The sequence below is a fragment of the Manis javanica genome, chromosome 12, assembly GCF_040802235.1.
Source record: "Manis javanica isolate MJ-LG chromosome 12, MJ_LKY, whole genome shotgun sequence".
In the NCBI taxonomy this organism is placed as follows: domain Eukaryota; kingdom Metazoa; phylum Chordata; class Mammalia; order Pholidota; family Manidae; genus Manis; species Manis javanica.
In genome coordinates, this window is record NC_133167.1 from 89,024,195 (window position 1) to 89,042,992 (window position 18,798).

At 35.4% G+C, this 18,798-nt stretch overlaps 1 long non-coding RNA gene across 1 annotated transcript in view; it reads left to right on the forward strand.

The window, feature by feature from the left end:
* Nucleotides 1-17,782, forward strand: part of LOC140845200 (uncharacterized) — a 66,679-nt gene extending 48,897 nt beyond the window's left edge. Inside the window, exons 4-6 of the long non-coding RNA XR_012123971.1 lie at nucleotides 5,905-6,100; nucleotides 16,391-16,461; nucleotides 17,591-17,782. This is a non-coding gene — a long non-coding RNA (uncharacterized lncRNA). The remainder of the gene's footprint in view (nucleotides 1-5,904; nucleotides 6,101-16,390; nucleotides 16,462-17,590) is intronic.
* The last annotated feature ends 1,016 nt before the right edge of the window (nucleotides 17,783-18,798 follow it).

Here is an 18,798-nt window from a genome sequence, read left to right on the forward strand (position 1 = left end):
TGTTATTGGCAATTGTGTTTGTTCACTTAAGGTATAAAATATGTTTTGTAAGAATTGAATTTTCTCCCTCAAGCTGCCAAATAAATTCGCTAGCCTTACAGTAATTTACCTTCTAGTCTACATATTGTAAGGATTCTCTTGTTAGCCAAAACAAATAAGCCGGCAAACAAATAAACAACTGGGTCTGGTTTTCTCCTTGCAGAATTGCAAACTATAACCAATTCAAATCCAGATGCAACAGAGTCATGTTTTTTTTTCACAAAGGAGAAAAGAAAAAAATCTTCAATTCATTGAAGCTGATTATGAGCCAACCACTGTTCTTACCATTTCATTGTTATTTTAAAATTTAATCTTCTCAGCAACCCTATTAAGCAGGTTCAATAATGATTCCTATTTAAAAGTAAGTAAATCAAGAAACAGAAGTTACAAGTAACATGTTCCAACTCACACATCTAGTAAGTGATAGGATTCAGAACTAGACATTTTGATTCTAGAGAATAAGTGCTTCACCAGTATATGGAAAACTTATTTGGGCCTCATCGAGTGGGTAATTAATGACGAGAAAATTAAATGGAACAAAAATAGTCTTATTGAAGTTAAATTCATAATCTTCCTTGCTTTCCCTTCCTCAAGTAAACATTTCTCTTATCACTGCAATTCTGAACATACACCAACCCGATGAAAAATATAGTAATGATTATTATAAACATGGGTAATTTGCTATTGACAAATTTCTGATGATTAATCAAGACACTTAAAAATAGATGTCCTCTTCCTCCTGACATCCCATGAGGTATTGCCAAATTGAGTCTCTTAGGAGAAAATTAATCATATCAGTGCCCTATTCAAATGCTGCAGCCTCCTCAACTTACTGAAGGACTTTTGAACAGAGGTCAGGATTCTTTGTTTAGGATTCAGGGTGCCCATATATTGGCCCAAATCAGCCTATTCACTAATCACTTATTTGTAAATCATGCTATCAGCAATCCAAACTGTTAGTCACTCTTCAAATATGCTTTTCAATCTCCCATATCTACTCCATTGCTTGTGACATACCCTCTGCCCAAAATATCTCCTTCAGTGTCCAGTCAGATTTCATGGAGCCTGATGCAGTGTCTGAAATCAGAAACAGTTTCTAATACCTCATGGAACTGTGTTCATGCTTATTTTATGTTACTTCCATTTTATGCAAAGATGATATGTACATATCACCCACCTCAAGATATGCTCTTCAAAATAAGGAATTTTCACTTCCTATATCCTGTAGCGCCAAGTTCACTACTTTACACATTATAATTGCTCTATAGATATCTGTGAGGCAATGAATGAACTATGTTTAGCTGGATGCACTATCATTCCCATCTCTATTTATTTGATGAATTATACTGTATTGGGGGCTCTGGGGAAAGAGTGAGGAAGAGAGAATAAAGAAATTGCTTACTGTCTTCCTATGCCTTATATATAAGTAATAATCTTTCTTGATAAAAACTATTTTTAAATTAGCTATTAATATTACTCATAGTTGTCCATGTCATTAATTCCTGATGTGGAAATGAGAAAAAATGTAAATATAAACTGAAGATCAGTAAGTCTTTGTGTAAATAAAAGGTAAAATACAACTCAAGCACTAACATATTAGCAAGGGAGAAATGTAATCTAAAGTTTTAGTAGGGTTTTATCTTAGGTAGTCTTCATAGCACATATTAATGTTGGAGTTGTCTCAGCCAGGATATAATAAGGACACGAGTTTTATCTTATTAGAGCATGTGATGTTATCTATTGTTATTGTTGTCTCAATTTAAAATTCAGATAGATTGCTTTGAGCAGTAAAGTCCTTAGCATACTTTTTTAAATCTTACAAATATTTCATGTTTATAGTGGAAAAACTAGAAAATGTGAACAAACATAGAGTACAAGAAAAGTATTTTAGGGTTATTACACAAAGAGAATGGCACATTTTATCGCACATTCTTACATTATATATGTATTATGTATCTGATGTATGCAAAAGTAGGATCATACTACATATACAGTTTTGTAGACTGATTTTCTGATATAGCACATGAACATTTTCTCATTGATAAATATAGATTGACACTATAATCTTAGTGGCAAAAATAGTTATTTAATCCCTTTTTTACACTTAGGCTCATAGTTTTTAACTGTTATAAACAACACTGCAATGAACATCCTTTACATGTATATACCTTTGCATATTTGTCCAAATGTCTCCTTAAGAAAATAACTTGGTGTGGAACTGATCATTGCCTATATATGAGCGTTTTCACAATATTTGAAACATTGTTAAAGCTCTCTGAAAAACTGCACTAATTTCACACCTGCTAACAGGTATAAAACTGTCTACTTGCTCCTTTGCTAACTCTAGATAGTAACTCTAAATTTAATATGTGTTTACTGAAAGAAGAAAATAATCTCTCATAGCTATTTTAATTTGGGCACAGCTCTTTAGCCAATTTAATATCATGAATGCTTCTAATTATGAGAGACATGACCTGAATCAACCCTTCAGTACCCAAGTAGTAGGAACTATTGCCAAGTGCCATTTTCATACTTCAACCCAGACTTCAATTAACCTTACTAAAAAAGATGCCCTATTTTGTTTAAATCAAATAACAACAAAACTAAGCCATGAGTTGGAGGCTTGCCTCACAGCTATTCTCATTTCAACTAGAGCAGCATGGACTCTTAGTCTTTCTCTGTGTTCACACACCTTTGTGCTTCTGAGACTTCTTGTTTTACATGATTCTCATCCTTGGAACCTGCTCAGTTGGAGAGAAGGTTATGATTAAAAGAGAACTTGGCCCTTCCATCTTGTTGGCTGTGTACCTCTCCTGATGATGTCTCTCTACCTGCTTTAATGATCTGCTCCTAGCAGGTGGGAGAGGGCAAGGATTAGCCATGCCACTGTGGAATTCAAGAAACAGGATCTGTCGATATAATTGGCACCCTATCTGTCAGAGGATCTCTTAAGAACTGACAAGTGAGAGACACATAGTTACTGGGCATGAATGACTTGAAAGAAAATAGGACTTAATAAACATAATGCCCACAGGGTGCACTGACAAAAGCAGCTTTCCTGATGCCCTTCTGAGTGTTTCACTGCCACTTGCCACCTCGTCATCCTGTAGTAAAGTGAACCTCTCAAACAAGGATGAATGATTTATTACATTTTTCAAGTTGCCATAAGGTAGAGTTGCCAGTTGTAACTACTGCAGAGTAGCATACTGAAGTCTAACTTCAGAGAAGCTAACTGCACTCAGATTTTGTTTCTTTTCTTTTCTTTTGCTTCTGGCTTTCTTTGGACTCATTCTCACACCCAAACTTCCTAAAAGTCTAAAAAGGACAAACGATGGAAATGCTCTGCAAAGGATAAAGTGGGCCCCAACACATTATGAAATGTCCATAATGAAAAAAAAAAAAGTGAATGAAACCTTTATTGAAACAAGCAAGGAATTGGAAATTGAAAGCAACAGGACTAAATTAATGATATGTGAAGCCAGATCTAAGTTTCACTTTTAGCTGTGCAACTTTGGAAATGTTATTTACCGTTATGATGTAATGTTCTCATTTGTGAAATGAAATGGTGACAGATAAATACAAAATAAGAAACCAGATGGGGGGAAAAAATCTGAGTAATTTTGTGACATTCTATATTCACTTTAGTGAGCTTAATTTAGGCTTCTGATGGTTGATTCTGTTTTCCCCTCCAGTATTATTTTTCCATATGTTATACATTCATGTGGTACAAAATGCAAGTTACAAAAATAGGTACACATAATAAAAATTATCTCTCAAGTATGAAACTCCAGACACCTAGTTTCCCTCCTTTGACTCAACAAAGTCTATCACTTTGTAATATATTGCTCCAGAGGTATACTTCTTACATAAATGAGAAATTAACTCGCTGAATATTCATGCATGCCTACATTTAACCTTTTTATCCCATATTATGTAAATATTAGGACACAAGTGCACCTGTTTGCACCTTTTATCCACAGTTAGTATGGAGGTCCATTTAAAATGAGGACATAAAAAGCTCTTCTGATTCTTTTATATAGTTGCATAATATTCTACTGTTGTGCCATTCTGTAATATAATTACTCCTAAATGATGGGTACTTAGATTGTTTCTAATATATGTTTTGCTATTTTTAAATGCCCTGTATAAATGTAGACATGTATCATTTCACATGTATAAAGTGTGTCTCTAGATAGAAATTCTTAGAGATTCAAAGGGGATTTTGTTATTTCGCATGTGTTATTTTGATAGCTTTTTTCATATTGCTCTCTACTAGAGATTATGACAATTTACATTCCTATCCAAAACATGTAAGAGTGACTGTTCCTCCAGTCCCTTGTCAACAGTGTTATACATGCCAAGCTGGCATATTTGGTTCTGTTTTGTATTTTTCAAATTATGAGTGAGGACAGGAATCTTTTCATATATCTGAGCCATTTATATTTCTTTCTGTGAACTGCCTTTTACTCATTTCTTCCACTGGGCTATTGGAGTTCTTTATTAGAAAATCAAGAGTTGAAAAATTAATCCTTACAAGAATGTGTTCTTGATTTATCATTTGTCTTTCAACTCTTGCTTATTGAGTTTTGCACATAGATGACAATGGTGCTGATGATCTAGTTGAGTTTACCAGTCTTTTTCCACATGGATGGGAGTCCTATTTTTCATATGTAAATTTCCACATATATAATACTTATATATTTACAATTCTTCTATAGTAACTCACAAAAGTTAGTGTTCAGTTTTTTATATTAACTCTCTGATCCATTTGTAACTTTTTGGTATAATTTTTGAAGCATGGATCTGATTTCATTTTATTTTCCAAATGACCATTCAACTATCCTAGTACCATTAACTGAATCCTGGTAGATTCTAAGGGTCATTTTCCACATAGTTTGAATTTGGAAGTACATATGAAATAAATAAATAACATACAATAGTGATAAAAGCAATTGGCTGAGAGTCCTGAGCCCCAGGAGCTAAGCTTGGATTTATCTCTGACTTCACTGATTAATCAAGTAATTTTTTCTCTGCTTTCCAATGCCATCATCTTCTTAATATATATTTTTTTCACTGCTGCCAGATGGATCTTTCTATCAAATATGGTTGTTGTCCTGCTTAAAATCTATCAGTAGTTCTGTAACACAAATAGGATAAAGTCTAGATTTTTACTATGGTATTCTTGTACAAATATCCCAGCCACCTGTAGATCACCTCTCTGATAGTGCCTTTTCAGTTTAAATGTTGGCCAATTAAATTGTGTACCGTATCTCTCCAAGAAGAATACATGTTCCATGAGTGGAAGTGTCAAGGCCTCATCCACTACGTTTGAATGTGGCAGGCATCAAAAGATACATCACTGAACTAAAGTTAGTTCTCTTGTTAATGATCTTTTAATGCCTTTTATGTGCAACTCTTAGCAAATCTCTCTACGTATTCTATGCCTGCACAAAGTGGCTGTGTAATTTTGCCTGCCTCTTACTTATCCTACAAGGAAGAATACTGGCTAACATATTTATTTATAGCCTTGTGGTGTTAAGGCAGCAATAAGAAATGCATAACATTAAAAAGGCAAGACTGACCCCCTTAGATTCAAACTTTTAATATCTCATATATACAAAGAAATTAATAATATTTCTCATTCTCCCAGTGTTACATAACACTGACAAAAGGATCACATTTCAGATGAGGTGAATATGCAACTGTCCTCAAATAGACATTATCAGTAGCCTAATGTGTTACAGAATAACCATGGAAATGGAAAACCTACAAATCAGACACTCTGAACTTGAAATCTGCATTAACTTTCCAAATTGCTGCTTCCAGGCAATCTCAGACGAATGTGCCCTTGTATTCTGTCTGCAGGTTACCCAGATATCATTCCTTCTTTAAATAAAGAGGTGAAAAATGTGAAGCACTTCATCCTTTTGCTTGATCTGTGAGCAGTTTTAACTGAATGACAGGACACCACAGAAACCCATTGCTCTAGGACAGATGGCCACACGGTTCCTGCCAACGCAGCTGAGAGCACGTGTTACTGCCAAGGAACATAGGCTGCGGGGTAAGTTCATGAGCTGTTATTCCTGGGACTCTTACTCAAAGGGCTGCCACCTTTTCAGTCCATGTCTGGGTTGACATTCTAGTCACAGCTTCCAGTTAGCAAATAACTCCACAATTCACCCAATTCACTTGATATCCACCACCCCCAGTCAGAGAGAAAATGCTCCAATGATTGAACTAATATGCTGTATTTATTTCAATCGCCACTTGGCATCAGACTCAACTGACATATGCAGGAAAACCACCAGTCCAGAGGGGTTTCACACAGGTTTGATTCTTTCCATAGCAAAAACATTAAGCCAAATCTTGGGCTTTCCAGCGGAAAAAATGGAAATGAAAGAAACACACAAATTGTGCCACCTCCATAATTACTGCTGATCCTTTACTTCTAAGACAATAGTAAATACAAAGTTTGAATCTTCTGTTGTTAGATTTTAACTGTCTATTTTTTATCATACTATATACTCCTTTAGTTAAACTCACTGGTGATTTTCCACTGCAAGTAGAATAAAATGCAAAATCCTCAACATGACTATATTTCCCTAAATGGTCTGCATCATTTTGAACTCTTACCACTGGTTTTCTTTCTTTCGCTCAAAAATTCTGAGAGCGTTTACTGTTCTTTCTGCTTCCCGCACCTGCTTCTTGTACTTCCTGTACATTTTTCTCACAGTTCAGGACTCAGCTCAAATTTTATTTAAGCTTTCTTTGATTACCCTGTCTAAAACATCCCTAGTCCTTATGTCCCCAGTTGCAATTTCATTTTCTGTTTCATGTTCCTGATGGCACTTGTCTCACTCACACACACAAAGAAAACCAACAGGCACATAGTGGGCATTCATTAATATTAAATCAATGTATCAGTAACAAATAGTTTAATATTCTATTTAGACAAATAAATACTTCCAAAAAAGGAAATGGGTAAGCACAGTGTTATGATGAGTCTGAAGAGGAAAGGAGGGCACCTTAAAAGAGCACAGAACCTCAGGGTTAAAGCTGAAGGGGCCACTGCATCACCGTGCCAAGCAGCTTGCTTATCTTTTCACCTTCTTCAGCTTTGCCTTTTGGAAAGCTCATAACCAAAAGAAGTTGGTGAGAAACAAAATGCCATCATTAGATTACAAAACTTATTAAAATATTTGAGTATTTCAGAAGGTCTTTGCTCTAAAAAACTGTAGGTGAAAAAAACCTGCAGTGTCCAAAATCCAGAGATATTTCTATTGTAATAATGATTTCTATCCTAATGTGTCCTCACTGAAAAGCATTTCAAACCATAGTCACTATTTTTACTTCCAAAGGTGAACGTGGAGTTCTTTCTAATAATGTTTTTGATCTTCATTATTTCAAAAGTGGATTTGTTTCTTCAAATTAAATGTAGCAGGTCAGTGAGCCTATAACGTAGCCCTTTAGGTGCCAGAAAGAAAATAGTACTGGACATGTAATTAATGGCTGAAAATTAGTTCACACTGTCAGTCTAAGGAAACTCCTTTGGCATTCAAACACTCAAACCCATATTCATATTGAGGCAATAAATCACAGACCAATCACTGAAAACATGAGGAAGTATCATATCAACAAGCAGTTCACTCAGGAAGAAGGAGCCATAATTTCCTTGGTGGGTCCCACTTTATTTCTCTCCAGTTGCTGATTAGTTTTATATAGCACAACATTTTGTCTTCCTTCCTCTTATGTGGTTGTATAAGCAAGGATGGTAACCTCTTGGTACACGCATGAGCAAAAGAGATGGCAGAGTGAATGAGCACAAGGCTGCTAGATGTGCAATCAGGACACAGATTCTGGCTCTGCTCATTATTAGATGAGTAGCCTAGGGTGAGTGATTTAACTTCTCTGAAAACCAGCCTACCTCTACAAATACATATCATGAAGGTCCCGAAAAGAATGAAATAAGACAATAAAAAAATACCTAATATACAGTCCCATAAAATAGATTGTCAATAAAGAGGTTCCGTCCCTCTTTACCTTCTCTCTTCTTTCCATTCCTTCTCCCAAACAAAATAGATTCTGTGTACTTGATATAAAATTGGGGATTTTGAAACAATAAGTGAAAAATCAACAGAATTTCATAAATTGATACTGAATATTTGGGGCTGTATCTCCTGTTATTGAAAATGATCTGCGTGCATCTAAGTAGGAAATAAATTTTCTACTTCAAAATTATAGCTCTTTTTTATTTTTAGCCATACTTGTTGTTTTATGGTATGTTTCCAATGTGTAGAAATACAGATTTTTTCCTAAAATAGTGATAATATTTATCTTTTAATCCAATATTACTTTTACCATCACATTATTTCAGCAAATATTTAAAAAGCATGACTATGTGTTCTAAGTTGTATCACAGCCTGGAAATGATAAGTTCCCTACTCCCAAAATGATCCAGTCTAGTGGTAAAAAAACATACGTAAATCAATGATTGCATTACAATGAGGTAAATATTATAAATAAAGGTATGGAAAGGTGGTGGCAAAGCACAGAGTAGGAACATATAACTTTGGCTGCACAAGTGCAGTGGGAAAGGATTTAGAAGTTTCTTCAAATGAAATGTCCTTTGAGCCAAAGTTGGCAGATGAAAGTATGGGTCTAAAACTCAAAAGAAAGATCAAAGTTTGAAATAGACATTTAGACTCTTCAGTGTTTTCATGGTAAGAGCATGGATAAGATTGCTCAAAGATTACTGTGTATAATGAGAAGAAATAAAGCCTAAGATTTGATTTTTGGTTTATTAGTCAGCTTTTCCTATCATAACAAATAACCCTAATATGTCAGTAATTAATGTAAAAAGGTACTTAATTCTTGCTCACTCACCTTGTATTTAGGGCTGTGTTTGACCTCTGCTCTGCTGGTCATTACTGGGCCCTATGAATTTTCTCACCCCAGGACTCAGAGTGAAGCAGAATCTATAATCTTGGAAAGGCTTTTCTCTGGATGTGACAGACAGTCAAATCACACATACACACAGTTAAATCTTCAGCTCAGATGGGGGAAATGTCACATCCCATTGGCCAAGGCATGTCACATGATCACTTTTAAAGTCACTGAGGGAGAGGCAGATGAACACATATGAACAGGCTAGTCAAATGTAGTGGGTGGAGATTAAAATCTTACAGAGATGAAGAGGATAATGAACAATTAATTCTTTTTAAGAAAGATTTATGACCTACCTCTTCTTATGTTCCTCTTCATTTCCGACACTTCTATTTGTACCTTTTATTTTTTTACCAACAGTTTCATGAGCTCTGCCATTTTTTGGAGATTTGCAACAATTTAAACAAATTTTTCTTTTTTCTAGCTTACTTTATTGTGAGAATACAGTGTATAAAGCATACAAACTATGTGCTAATCAGTAAGCCTTCTGGCCAAATTTAACTATTAGCAGTTAAATTTGGAGGAAGTGAAAAGCTTTATGTGGACTTCGACTGTTAAGGGGTCTGTACTCCTAACCCTTGCGTTGTTCAAGGGCCAATCTTATGATATAATATATATTAGAATAAAATGTAATATCATTATATCACACTATATTTTACATTATATGTATTTTTTTCATTGTAGTTGTATTTGGAAGAACAGGGAAAGTGCATCTGCTCCATCCTTCCAGAAATGGGAGTCTCCATTGAGTTTTTAATTTCAATTAATACTTTCTTTTCCAACATTTTATTTCATTCATTTTCTCTAAATGTTAATCATTATTCCTTTCTTGCATTTTAATCTGTTAACTTTTTTATTGTTTTAAACTTTTATCTTTTTAGACAATTTTACTCCCAAGTTTTTAGAATACTAATCCTGCAGTTCATTGTATCTTCTGATTCCCTTCATCATAGTTCATTTCCTCTGGTGGTTTGTAATTTTTGAATGAGTGTTTATTTGCAGCTTATGTACTTTCTTTCCTGAGTGAATCCCTTTCCTCCTATATTGTAGAAACCCCAGAGAGCAATTTTGTTTGGCTTCTACTGGGCACCTCTGAGAATTCACCTGTCCAGGATCAGTATTTAGATTTCTAATTTATCAGTTTAGAATTCATGTCTGTACATGGAGTGTGAATTTGTATTCCATACATGGGCATAGTGTGAGCTTTGAGTTTTAGTTCTTAATTGGAGATTTTTTTTCTTACCCAAAACATAAAGGAGATCGGCTTTCATGTCATTTCCTGGGACTTAACAGTGTTTTCTTATTCACCTGACAAACTGGGCAGCTGGTAAGGGATCCCCATTTTTTGCTGTGTCTGTTTCAGCAATCAGTCTCTCATGGGCTTAGAGCCACATCTCTTATTCTGTATGTACATTAAAATCCTAGCCCCTAACTTCGAAGTCCTCTATCTACTTGTATGTATTTGGTCCAGGTTGACAGCTCTTATTCTCGGTATAAATTATTTCTGTCACCTTGGGATGTGTTAATGTATGCTGAAGCCAGCTCATACAGGCTGGTAAGAGTTAATGGTTAAATTTTCAGAAACTTGTAAACTGATAATTAAAAGCATGCTGGTTAAAACATTCATTTCTAAGTGTTTATGTTAGAGGCTCTGCCGTGATGCTGAAATTGGAATTTTGTCATCAATTTAACAAAGTCAGAAATTAGTTAGAAAATTATTTTACTTTTCATCCAGGGCAATATCCTTCCACTCCTCCCCGCTACTCCAACCCACTCCCCATTTACAGAGATGAGAAAATGAAGGTTTAGTGATATCAAACAGCCACAGTCTGTACAAGGATATCCTTCACTGTCTATTACACCACTGCTCTTTCTAATATTTCATCCTGTGGTTTTGCCTGTGCTTGTTTAGGTAAAAGATCATTTCTCTACTTTACTTTTAAAATAAGCTTCAATAAATGGAGATGCTGAGCTTCTTGCTTCCAGGTGGCAGAGTAATGGAAGGCACCATCAATATCTGTCTAGGTGCTGGTATCTCCCTTGAGATACACCTGCCTGGACAGTCAGAAAAACCACAGATATCTTCCCACATTTCCCCAGAGGATACAAACACTTGCTAAATAGCTTCATGCCAATGAAGGTTTCTAGTAGTTTCACCAACCAGTTTTATAGCCAAACAGATGTCATTTTGAGCCACTTCTATTTTTTCTCATTTTCTACTTATCTTTCCTCTCTTTTCATCTTTTCTCCTTTGTACCTCTCTTCTTCATTGCATGGTCCCATTATTATTACCATTATTATTACTTATTGTTTTGCTATAACAATCATCATTGAAATGCCTATCCGAATATCCATTAATATGCTATATGAATGCATTATTGCCCAAGGGCTGCATTTTATAAGAAAATGGTATATTTTTAATTCTCAACAGGACTGGGAACTAGTCTTACCTAGGAACTAGAAAAGGAAATGGTTTAAGACATATTTGAAGAATATACAGAAAATCAAAATTCAGAATTATACTATCAATTAGTAGTACATTTTTTTATCCTCATTATATATAATCCTTAAATACCTTTACATCAACATGTAACTATGATGCTGATGGGCCTTAGATTTTAGAGTACTTTGGAGCCAGGGATTATTCAGTTTAACTATCTCACTTGATAAATGAGAGACTAAAACTAAGAAAGCAAGCACACAGTTCTTCTAGTTTCAAGATTGTACCACCCCTCTATGCTACCTTCTTCGCGCATGAAATAAAATCTTGTGGCTTTAATGATACACACTGAATACACTTGAATGTTACTTACATGACAAAATAGTTTAAAAGATCATGCTCTGTGGTCTAGAGAACCAGTACTGACCAAAAAATCTTATGTTGGTAGTATTTGACCCTTTTGTTTGTATATGAAAATAAACCATCAGCATTTAGCTGATCACATCACAATGTCATCCCTATAAAAAGATAATTTACTAACAGTGTAACATGAAAGTTACAGTCACAGTCTCTGGAGCCAGACTGCCTGAGTAGGAATATTATTTTAGCATTTCCTAACTGTGTGACTTTGGGCACATCACTTATATTTTCTGTGTTTCAGTTTTTTCATCTACAAAACATCAATAATGACAATATCTACATTTAGGGTTGTTTTGAAGAGTAAATGAACCATAGATTTAAAATAATCATAACACTTTCTGGCACAAACACTACATGAGGATTAACTATTGTAATAGATTATTTTTTTTAATGGCTACAAGTATCACTGTCCCTATCCTGATGCTCCTTAGAAAGTTACCATACAGCAGCTCCCACTAAAGAATGGATGCTGTTCCCCACCCCTAGAATCTGCCTCAGCCTTGCCAATGCTTGGGCTAGCACAAGTGATGATGTGCCAGTTTTTCATGTAGGTCTCAAGAGGTTGTGCTTCCACAATCTCAGGACTTCTTTTGCCATGGCAACAAGCTAAGCACTTGTAGGAAGAGAGGCAGTCACACAGACTAGAAACAAATGCAGCCAAACTGAGGCCCCAGAGAGACCAAAGTTGGCACAACTGACCACAGATGCATGAGAGGAAGCCCAGCAAAGACTACAAGAATATCCCAGCCACACCCAGTATAAATTACTAACTGCACGTTAGTGAGCTAAATGGATGGCTCTGGTTTTAAATTTTGTAGTGGAAATTGCTGTGTTGTTATATAATCAGCAAACTGAGATAGCTATTATTCCTATATTTCTATAAATACATTTTGATACTATCCCAAATCCTTTGACATGCCTCAGTCAAGAGGGATCTATGAACCTTTCTCTTCAATCTGGGTAGGTTTATAACTACTTTGCCAATAGAATGCAAGAGAAATGATGCTACATGACTCCTGAAGCTAGAAAAGTATCCACCTGATTCTCTTGGAACATCCATCCTAGAAGAAGCCAAGGATCAAGTGGAAGAAGCCAAGGCTGATTACAGTAGGACTTTCATGGCTATAGAGGCTGCATATTTAAGTGCTCTGGTCAGCATCCCCAGCTGTGCAGTTGAGCCATCTTGTAGGTCTATCTAACCCATCAAGACATCAGATGACACTAGCCCCAACTCAACATCTGACTGCAATTAGACAGGAGACCTACCAAGTGAAAATTACTCAGTCAAGCCCTTCTTGAATTCCTAATCTGTAATACTGTGAGCAAAATCAAATGATTGTTTTAAGCAGCTAAGTTTTGGAGTAAGAAGCCACACAGCATTAGTAGCTAGAGCACCATAATATATGATTGATTTATAGTAGGGAGAGTAAACCATGTGTATTCAGGAAGATCTGATTTTCCATTAGAAGATTATGAAATCAAGTGACCTTTTAAAATACAGAGTTATCATCAACAGAACATGAAAGCAGGAAATTGCCCCTTACCCGTAAGCCCAGCATTCCCCAAGGACATTCTCTCTCACTTCTAAGAAAGTGCCTTTGAATAGCATAGTGCACCTTCTTCTTCGGGAGGAAAGCCAAGACTTAGAGTTGTGAACACTCCTTCATGGTAACTTGTTGTTGATCAACCTACAATAATGAATCTGGAATAATAGTCTACTTTGATTTATGCTTATCTTTAAAGTTCTACCTGTTAGAGCAATCAACACATTTACCCTCAAAGTTTTGGCTTACATTTCCATGAAATTCTGCCTGAAGATTTCTCTTGGAATAAAAGGATCCATGGAGTAGAAAAGGAAACATTAAATGTTATTCAGAGACATTCTGGTGTTTGCATTTTAAACTTCACCCAATTAAATGAAGTTTTGAGACTATATTTTAGTGACCAAGAACTACTGGTGACTACATGTCAGAGCTTGAGGACAAAGAACTAGGGTAATTTGGGATTTTCTCTACTGCTTTTTCTTATGGTGGTAAGTTTCCAAATCCCTCACCAAGGATCACATTGCATCGATTAGTTTGAAGTTGATGATGCATAGCATCTATTCTGAGGTCAGACAGAGCTGGGCTCTATTCCTGGCTCTAACATTAATTTATAAAAGCATTTCAGATAAATCATCCAATTATTTTATGTCCCAGTTTCCTCATCTATAAAATATGAGTAATAATATTTATATTGAGGTACACAAATAAGATAGTATAAGGATATAAGCATCTACTACCGAATTTGACATAAAATAATTAATTATCCACTAAATGCTAGCATTGGAGCTGATATTTAAAGCCAATGTCAAGTTTCACATGAATCAACTTGCATATGAAATCCAGGATAAATTATTCTCCCAAGCCTTAATATATCCAACAATAAAACAAGATTTTAAAAGGCTTTACCTGATTTGTATGTAAAATTATGTGAAAGCATTTTTTAAAATAAAAGGCATACTACAAATGGAAAAGAAGATATGGTGACTATGATCATAATTGTGAAAATTAATGATAATACTGATATTTATTTGGGAATTATTTTGGAATCATCTACAGGATTCTCAGCAATCCCCTTAAATGTCCTTTTGAAGGATGCCTTTAGATGTTATTGTTACTAAATAAAAATGTTAAAGCCAGATCCACTATGAACAAAAAAGAGGTAAAGTTTGTCATTATAAACACCTCCACATACATGGCCTTGCAGGAACCCAGCCTTAACAAACACACTTCCTCTTTTGCACTATTTATGCTTTTCCACCATGCCCATTTGGTACTCACACAAAGTCCAACGTACCCAAATTTCACATGGTGTTCTAAGGCTTTTCTATCTGAGAGTCACACTTGAGTAGAAGTTAATTTGTGAATTTCTAGGTGTGATGTAACTTGAGACATTGTGGCACTTTGGTAGAGTGTGAAATTTGTGAGCAGAAGATCCCAAAATACACTGCATTGGCTGAGGAATGAACTGGATGGAGGTGATAAAAGTAGAAGTGATATTTTGAGAGGTTTAGGTGAGGAGAGAAGGGAAAGACTGGAGAATGATTAGAGATTCCTGTTCGTAACTCATGCTTAATGGCTAACAACATCACCCAAATGTTCAATGCTTTAGGTATCCTGTGACCAATGATGGCAGAACCTTGATCTCCTTGCAAGATGATTTCACCTTCTGACCCTCTGCTTCCTCTATATAATAGGAATAATTATATACAGTGATGTGTTGGTAAATTAGCACTTTGGGGGGAAATCCCTGATTCCTAACATTTGCCAATTTCTGTGGTGTAGATAGACTCACAATGACCAATTTCAGGCTACCACTGTGGCCGTACTGAATGCAGGACTGGGAAGAGATGTGCCCTAGAACAATGTTTTACAGAATTTCCACTATACATAAGACATAGATTTAAGTAACCTGGAAAGCATAGATAATAGTAAAATGTAGTAAAATAATTAGGAAGTAACAAGTCTGAGTTTTCATTACCATTGTTTTAATATAGTTTATTTCAAGTTAAGTTTCTATAATTTAACTTTAAATAATAATGTCTGTATTTTACAACCTGCTGTCAAAATTCTGAAAACATAATAATCAGCTTTTGCTAGCGGGTATGGGCCAACTTCAGTACTCCACTGATTATATTTGCTTAAAAGACTTTTTTGAGAATTGTCATGTTATATTTTTATTTAAATATTAAAGAAACCATATTTAAAGCTATTACTTTATGTCTTTTAAAATTAACAATTCCAAATAATCTTTTCCATAACTCTGAATGTTGAAGAAATTGATGTTACTCATTTGCTAATTGCATTGTTCCTATAGTTCAGTCTAAATGTCTGCCATCTTATGAGAGATAATGGCAGGAACGTTAATAGCTGCCAGGGGACTGCAAACTATGACAATGATGGCATCAAAAGCAACAAAAGATAAAAAAGGATAAAGAAAATATGATGTATATATGTGTGTATACATATATATATATATGTATACACACATACACACAATAGAATACTATTCAGTCATAAAAAGAAAGAAATTTTGCCATTTACAACAACATGGATGGACCTAGAGGGTATTATGCTAAGTGAAATAAGCCAGGCAAAGAAAGATAAATACCATATGATTTCACTTATAAGTCAAATCTAAAAACAAAACAAATGAACAAAACAGCAATAGACTCACAGATACTGAGAAGCGACTGGTGGTCACCATGGGGGGGGCGGAGGGGGATGTGTGAGAGAGGTGAAGGGGATAAAAATACACAAAATCTCAATCATAATATAAGTTCATCACAGGGATGAAAGTACAGTATAAAGAATATAGACAGTAGTTCCACAATGTCTACTAGTGGTCCACTTTTAAATTCCTTTTGCCAACATACTGTATACCTTTGGGCCTCATGGGGAGCTAGAAAAGAAGGGAAATGAGCTGGTAGTTTTGGTGGTCTGGCTGGTTAAAGAAAGACAAGAAATCAAGAAATCATTGTAACTAGTACTTTTCTGTTGTGTCTAGAAAGGCTTCTAGAGTTCCCTCTCCCATGCAAATGGATCGAAGACACCTTTTATCAAAAGAAAAAGAGGAAGGTAAGAAATGGATCAGAGAAATAATTTGATAACAAGAAAGAATATATAAGAAGGGGAGAGAAGAGAGAGGAAAGACAGAGAAAAAGAGACATGCATAAATGGAGATATAGGAGATAGAGAGATTGATTCCGTTAGTTCCTCTCCACAGACTAAAACCTGACAAAGTTTCTTAAATGGAAGGAATCTATTACTGGAATCAGGTTTCTAGGGAAATTCTTCAAAGTAAAATTATATCTTTCCCAAGCAACACCTCTCTGTCTGAATGAAAAAATAAGTAATAGAAAAGATCCAAAGATGAAAACAGTAAAACATTTTTGGTAAATTTAAGAGATTCCCTTCATCTTTTTACTATTAATACAGAGGAATAACAGAGGTTCTTCCCTTGAGCAGGGAGAGGTAACATTTCAATTTTTACTTTTAAAGAAATGGACTAAGCATTTCAAGACAAAAGGCAAAAGCTATGACAAATGTTGTAAGCAAGTGTTAAACACAGAGTATGGTTGAACATTAATGTCAATTTACTTCTTTTTCTGACCATCGAAATAATTTCCCAAGCCTTGAAGAAACACAGCCCATAAGTTGATAGAGAGATAAATATCTCAAATTAAGTTAACCTAACAAAGCTTCTTTATCCAGGCAACTGGAAGGAGATAGATGGAGATTCTAAAGTTTAGTCAGAGTGCTCACTTTTAGCTCCTAGCTGGAAATGTGTAGAATCAAGTTGAAAGTTCTAGACACATCTGAAAAATAGATAAGAGAGGAAAGAACAAGAAATGTGAGGTCCACAAGCAAAAGATTTAGAAATAGGGGGAAATCATCCTCTAGAAATAGGTCAAAGTGACTGCTCTTAATGTAGTATGTATGTATGCCCACCCTCAAGAAATACAGGTTCAAGTCATCTGATAATAGCAGACAATTAATACTTTTTTTAGATAATAATAAGATTTTCTTCATTTTTTTTAACAATGAAAAGAAAACATTCCAAGTTGTCTGTGTATCATTAGGATCTAAATAGAAGTCAACACAACTAATAAATATGGAAAAAAGTAAAGTTGAAGCACAGTTTGCTGTTTTCATCAATTATTCTGAGATGCAACTCTAAGAATGTCTGTGTATTTTTTTAAATCAGGTTTCTTTTGAAATAATAAAAAAAAATTGTTCAGCAGCTAACCCATTTGCATGCTGAGAATGATGGCAAAATCTTCAACTACAAAAATGCAAAATCTACAACTACAAAAAGGTCTGTGTTATGAGGGAGAAATGAATGAGATGATGAAAAAATGAAGAAATTACTTATCAAGCACATTAAAGGTACAGTGTCTCCACCTACTGTGGAGCAGAGATTTGAACCTTCATTGCCTTGGTGTTTGTCCTTTTTTCTCTGATCTTAATTTTCCTCCTTTCTCCAGGTTTATGTATCAGAGGTAGATGTACTTGTTTTTGGTGCTGGGAGTCCATGTGCTTTTCTTTAATTTGTGAATAGATATCATCAGTGAAGCAACCATGAGGTCATTGTTTCATACCCCCATTCACACACCACCAGAAGATACTTTATTTCTCAGCAGTCTTCTCCTCTACTTCTTCCACATTTTTTCCCCTTCAAATTCTCCTGTTTTCACTTCTCAGGCACTTGTAACTTAGTCCCAGTTTTACTACCCTGGCAAATATCAGAACCTGATGAGGACAAAGAATCCTTGTTTTGGTGCCTGGTTCTGTCTGGGTTTAGCATATAATTTCTTCAAAGGGGAGGCATTGAAGAAATGTGTTTACTTAGATCACAAGAAAACCAAACCTAACAAATAATGTCTCCAACAAAGTATATTTGGTCAACAGTGAGTTGGACTCACTAATGATTGTAGTGCAGTCCCATAATGACCCAGCTTGTTAATGCATATAGTAAGATAAATGCTGCAGGGCAAGTCATTCCTCCCAAAATATGATAGCTAATTATACACTACCCAGGGTCTATTAAGACTTTTTCTTTTAGCTCTGTCTTTTGCTGAGTACACACAGTATATTTGCTGCTGTCCAGGCAACAATGTAGTATGGTTTCAACTTTGTGGGAATTTATAAGGGCCCCAAGGGTCAGCCTCACCAGTCTTACAAGTTGAATACAGAAAAGTACCTCAAGGGCAGATTCTCATCAGGCTCACTCCCCTGAGTCTGACCTGCCATCTTCCCTACAGAAATACCACTCTTCAGTATGCCAGAGGAAATAAATCTATGCAAATGTTTCAATATGCTGAATAAAGCTGAGGGCTCCCGTGAGCAAACCCTGTCTGATGCATGATATTCTTTAACCATTCCTGTCTCAGTGGGCCACAGTTTAGAAAAGGA